Raw genomic sequence first — 6,633 nt, forward strand, 5'->3', positions numbered from 1 at the left:
TTATTTTGTCTGTTTTCCTTTGTTTACAGCTAAGAACTTACATGGAGAAAGAGACAAAAAAGACTATGTGAGTGTTGACTGATAGGATATTTCTATTTTATAGTCATCAAACCTGCTTGATAATGTCTGTTCTTTTGCCTTGGAAACATCATGGGGAAAAAAAATCCAAGGTGGCTAAGACTATTTTTTAGGCAAGTAATACAGGTGGAGTATAGATAAGCTTTTGGGCTGGGAGTTTTGTCTGTAACTGTTGCTCACTCTACACTGTGGGCTGTAGAATCCTGGTCCTGGGTCTTGCTGTCAAGGCAGAGGTACCCTGTCCCCTTCTCCCTGTGCCTTGCTTTCCATGAGAGGGCATTTGGGCTGGACTGGAGCATCCAGCTCTTCAACCAGCTGTGTCTGTTACTGGAGACACAGAGCCAGCCTTGCTAGGCCACCTTGTAAAGTCACTCATCCACTCAAGGCTGGATGGCTTGGCAGCCTTGCAGCTGTGTTCCTGCCCCTGGGCATGTCTGGGATGAGTTCTGCCTTCCCAGTGTGCTGCACTGGCCCCACCACTGGAGCCAGACTGGTGCTGCTGGGGCAGGTTGGGTCCTGGTGTCAGCTGGGCTGGGCTGGGCTGGGGACCCTGGGGCTATTTTGAGCCCAGTGAAGGTGAGCCTGAGAGCATGACTATATTATGGCCTCAGGCAGGAAGGATTGTAGCTTTCAAGTGAGTTTTTTGTTTGTTAGGCCTTGAAATGTTGACATATTTGATGTGGACCTATTTGCAGAGGTGTCAGGTTTCCTCCTGGCACTGGTGTTTCTAAGGACAGATTGCATTGCAGTGCAGAGACAGCCCCGAGGACCCGGGTCTGTGTTAGCAGAGGCTTTCCTTTGTTTGTGTTGTGTTCTTGGAGGACACACCCTGCTAAGGAAAGAAAAAACAAAGATTACAAAAACAGGAGCAGTATTCTGTGTTGCCTTTAGTGCTGGTTTGAAGCTGAACAGCAAATGTAAATTTGGAGAGGGTCTTCTGACAAGGGCCTGGAGTGACAGGACAAGGGGGAAAAGGGATTGAAACTGGCAGAGGGCAGGGTTATATTGGATTTTGGGAAGAAGTTCTTCCTTGAAAGGGTAGTGAGGCACTGGCACAGGTTGCAAGCTTGGAATTTCTCAAGGCCTGGCTGAATGGGGCTTGGAGCAACCTGGTCTGGAGGAAGGTGTCCCTGCCCATGGAGGCAGGGTTGGAACAAGATGAGCTTTAGGATCCCTTCCAACCCAAACCATTCTGTGTTTATGGCACTTTGGTGATAATAAAAGCACAGGGAGCTGGCAGAGGCAGGCAAGGTGACAAAGCTGGGTCAGTGGGTCACTGCTGCTGGGTCATTCCTGCTCCCCTGATCTGGTTGTTGCTGCTGCTGCACCTTGAAGTACGTCATCAAATCCTGTAAAGTTCCAGTGTACCTTGGAAAACCTGGCAATAAAGGAAGGACAAATAACTCAGTGCATGCAGGGGCTGGAGGTGTTTGTGTGTGCCAGTAGCACAGCAGGCCAGCAGAGCCCCACAGTGTCACTGTCACAGCTGTGCTGTGGAAGCCTGACCACAGAGGCTGCACTAAGCAAGAAAGAGACACCCTGGGAATAAACCCTGTAGTCTGGAGGAACAAACCCAAGCACCAGGATCAGGGTTACTGTGTTCAGGAGTGTCCATGATCACTTTAAACCTGCCAGGGTGGGGAGCCATGTGAAGGGTCACTGTGCCATAAATAGGGAATTATGATGTGCTGTGACTCATGAGTCATCAGAATATAAAATATTGCTTCCTGTAGATCAGGGTGAGGTAGCAGAGATGTGCAGAGCTGAGGGGTGAACAGGATGGGGGGGATGGGGGGCACTGTTTGGGTATGGTCTGGGTAAAGAAACAACTCAGCCCAAGAAGTATGTATATCCGTACAAATGTATATCCATGTGCCAGAAAATGGGAAAGCGAAAGTGTTTTACTATTCACAGAAGGCTGCAGCAGTGTTTAACCCCCACTGAAAATTAAAAATATCACCAAGGGATTTCTCCTGAAATGAAAATAATGGCTACAAGTAAACAGTTTTATCAAAAACTCAGTTTTTTGCTAAAAATCCCCCAGACCAGCAGGAAAGTTTTGGCTTTTCCTTGTGCTTACTCAAGGAAGTGGGCAGACTGCTTCATAGCTGATTAGTTGCAGCCTAAAAACAATCATAATTTTGGCTTCTGGACTGCATACAAAAAAACCTACTCTGATATCCAGGTATTATAAAATAAATTCATAAAATTTAAACCATACTGCTAAATGAATTCTGTTCTTAAAGCATGATAAGTTGCTAGTGGTGATGTATTTGATTTAATGATGATTATTTAAAAAACATGGCTGGCACTTTGCAGTTGTGTTACAGCCAATATTTCCTAGAGTTATTTATATAATTTAGCTTTAATTTAGTCTTAGTAGTTTAACCCTGTGACAACCATTCCAGTTGCCCTGTGGAGCATCTTTTTGTGTCCCAGACTCCAGTGACAGGAAGAAATGATCCAAATAACTCTGACCTTGCCTTCAGCCCACAAAGCAGGTACCCAGCAGAATGCTGCCCAGGAACTGCCTTCCTCTGGGGAAGCACCCAAATCCATGCCCTTTTAGCTCTGGAGGGGCTAAGTTTGCTCTACAGAGAGTTTTTGATGGGCTCTTAGTAAATACGTTTGATCCATCCTGCTCCACCCAGCTGGGAACCAGTGGTGGTCATAGGAACTGCTGCAAGTGGCCCAGGCAGATAGGAATGGTGCCAAGGCTAAATGCCTTCTGGTTGAGCCAGGAAGAGTAAAAATGCTGAGTTCAGGATAGAGGGGAAAATCTCATAACAGAAGATACTCCTAAAGGAGCCATTTCTCCAGCAGCATTTAAATTGCACAGAGCATACTGGGACTACACACCTTCCTTGTCACATGCAGACTGTCCCTCTCACATACAGACTGTCCTTCTCACAGGACATATATGTGAGAAGGAAGGTGCCTTGTCCCAGTATGCTCTGCACAATTTAAATGCTGTTAGGAGAAATGGCTATGTAAGGAATGTCTTCTGTCATGAGATTTACTTTTCTGAGCTGCTTGGACTCGAGGACACTGAAGCTGTGTGAAAGTGATCACGCTGTGAATATCAGGTTTCTCAGGAAGAGGGAAGCTTAGCAAATGCCTTGTCCCCTGGCAGATCTTTCAGTCTGAACTGCAGCTGGAAACGCTTTGCTTTAGCCATGGACTCTGCCACTTTGTGCTGATGCTGTATCTATAGCTGAGAAGGGAAGTGTGGGTCACTAGTGTGTTTTGTCTAGTTTACAGACTGCAAAAGGACTATGAAGGCCAGCACTGGCTTTTTGTTGAAGGACTTTTTGTGAACAGCTGCTGGATGTTTTGAAGGGGTTTGGGATGTGTGAGAGTGAGAGGGTAGCATGGTACATAGAGCTGGAGAGAAAGTGCATATTTCCGGAGAGGTGGATGCAGTTCAGAGGGTGTGCGTTACATGTTGAGCAGCTGATTGCACAGAAAAGGTTCTAAAAGGAAGAGGCAGTGCTGCAAATGCCTTTTCTTTTGCAGCTGATAAACTGCTCAGCCAAGAATGAAAGGATTCCTCTTCCTTCCCTGCTCCCTGCAGGATCCCATTCTGTCAGTGCCCAAGAGGCAGGACCTGCAGCAGGGCTGTTCCAAGAACTGCTCCCACAGGAACGGGGTCAGGCCAGGAGAGCGCTGGGCTTTGTCCTGGGCACTGTCAGCGCTCATCAAAACAACCACACGATGGTGGTGTCGGCTCTCAGAAGAAGGAAACACACCCAGCCCAGCTCAAAAGCACTCCCCCAGGACACACCAAGTCAGAAACATCCCTGCTCTCAAATCAACCATGTCAGGACAGAAACGTTTGGCTGATCTTCCCCTCCCAAGTGCTTACTCTTCTTTGCACCACATTCAAAGGGCAACACCAAGTCCTTTACCCAACAAAGCTTTTCATCCTCAGAGAGTGAAACTTCTAACAAACTTGGAAACATCTGGCCAAAACAGAGCTCACAGAAGTGCCAGCTGAAAAAGCTCTTGCTGCCTACAATTTCACCTGCACCCATCAAGCTAGCAGCACACACCCTGCTATCAGCACTTTCCTTCCCAGCTCTAGGTACCATCCTCAGCCTTCAGTCTCACAGAGTCAGGATCCAAATGGAACAGGACTGGGGACAGCTCACACACTAAAGCTAACAGGACAGAAAGCTCAACAGCCTGGTGTCTGCATTCCCACTGACTGTTCAACAGCTCTAACCCAGACAGCTGCCTATTGGGAAAAGCCTTTAAATTCACTAGGCTCACCCAAAGTCTGCATCCAAACTTGCTTTCTTTGCCAAAGAGAGGAACTAGAAGCTCATCTCAAGAGAAATGATGTCCTCTCCTCCAAAATACAAAACTTCCAGTGACTGATCCCATACAAAAGTGCCAGAACACTGGGCTTTACCTGCCTGGGGCACTAGATCAGCTGCACACCAAGCCTCAGCATAGCTGCTTACCTTGTCCTAAAGAAATGTGCTTCTAGAATTTCAAGAAGGTCACCTCTGAGAAGTGGGAGCTACATGCTAAATTAAATCTTTCAGGAGACCACCTTCCAAGGATGGATACCATCTCCATAATTGTACACATTGAGGCAGTGCTTTCACACCACATATGCCAGGATATAAAGTTGCTGCTGCTGTTGACCTGCACAATGCAGCTTTTATCTGCATCTCCAACACTTGGGTTACATGCTTTCCTTCCCATGAAAAAGCATGGCCATTATCATTCAGGAACTTAGCAGGCACAAGTTGCATACCATGTCTCCAGTATTGAACATGTCCAACAATTGCTCCTACACAGAAGGGGCCAGGGGAGAGATATCTTGCTGGACCATACCTTCCCATGGTACCCTGACATCTGCCCTACCAACACTGGCACCATGTCCTTTGCTTCCCAAGGAAAGGCACCCCAAGTCTCTGGGCTTTGCCTTGCTTCCAGTACCATGCCTAGTTTTTCCTAGCCTACCCTGGCTTTGCTTGCCTTGCCTATGTCAGTCTTGCCTCACCCTACCAAGAGCTTCCTGGCCTTGCTAAGCCTTGCCCACCACTCCTTGCCTTGCCTTCCATGCAGGCAAGGCACTGCAAACCAAGTGTAGGCAACTGTGGGCAAGTCAAGGTGCAGGTGGGCAAGGTCAGAGCAGCGAGGGGAAAGCAAATGGAGTGGTGGGAAAGAGCAGGCCCAAAAGTTGTAGGCAAGGCTGGGCATAGGAAAGCAAGCCCAGTGAAGGGTAAGGCAGGCAGAAACAGGAAGGGCTGGGCAAGGCAAGGCCCTGGGGAACAGTAGGCAGGGCAAAGGTGGGGCATGGGCATGCAAGGGAATGTGAGGCTAGGGAGGGTTTGCAGGGTAAGGCAAGGAACTCTTGGGGTTGCCAAGGCAAGGCAAATGAGATGTGCCTTCAGGAACTGCTGGTGTACAAAAACAGCCAGGCACAGAGTGCTCTGTCTGGCCTTGATCCCACATGGGCTCTCTCTGATCTGCTTTTGGGCTACCTGCTTTCCTGTGTATGCAAAAGAACTGTCATTCTGATCCTGGAGCCCAAGGGCAACATTTGGATTGCCTGTCCAAAATTTAACACATGCAAGCACTGATTCCACACCAAAAACGCCCAGAAAGGCAGATCTGGCTGCATGGGACCTCCCCATGGCTTCTTCTCACGTGCTTCTGAAACACTGGGGTTGTGTGATCAGCCCTGGGAGTCCTCAGGGGAGCAGGCAGGGCAGGACAGGGCTGGGACATGCCCGGAGAAATGGGACCCTGAGCTCCAGGTGAGGGAGGGGTGAGCAGAGGAACAGAAGGCAAGGCAGGGGTTCAAAGGCAAGGCAAGGCAATCAGTGGCTTTGCAAGGAAACAAAAGAGGGAGGCAAGGCAATGGAGTCTTAGAAGGAGAAGGAAATGAAAGGGTTGACCTGGACAAATGGGAAGGGAAGTCAGGTGGGGGATGGGGGAGCAAGTCAATACAAACCAGTGGAGGGAAGGAAGGCTGAGGGAAGGCTACAGATGCACAGCAAGGCAGAGTAAAGGGACAGGAAAGGCAAGGAAAGGCAAACAAGCTGCAGGCCTGGAGGTAAGGCCCTGGAGGAAAGCAGTAGCAGGTCAAGGGTGGGGAATGGGCATGCAAGGGAATGCAAAGCAATGGAGGATCAGCAGGGCAAGGCAAGGAAACTGCTGGGGTGCCAAGGCAAGGCAAGTGACAGCTACATTCAAGGATTCCTGGTACACAAAAGCAGCCAGGACAGACTGCTCTGTCCAGCCTTGATCTCACATGGGCCATCTCTAATCTGCACTTAAAACACTTGGGTTGCCTGCTTTCCTATGTATGCAGAAGATCTGTCATTCTGGTCCTGGAGCCCAAGGGCAAAATGTGAATTTTGTGTCCAAAATTCAAGACATGCAAGGACAGGTGCCAGAGCAAAGCTGCCAGCAGAGGGGTGTGCTTGCACATGACCTCCTCTGGGCTTCCTCTCAGAGGCTCTTGAAACACTGGAGCTATGTGAAGATGTGAAGGCCTGGAGAGTCCTGGGAGTAGCAGGCAGGGAAAGGCAAGTT

The sequence above is a fragment of the Molothrus aeneus genome, chromosome 15 (genome assembly GCF_037042795.1).
Source record: "Molothrus aeneus isolate 106 chromosome 15, BPBGC_Maene_1.0, whole genome shotgun sequence".
Classification (NCBI taxonomy): Eukaryota; Metazoa; Chordata; class Aves; order Passeriformes; family Icteridae; genus Molothrus; species Molothrus aeneus.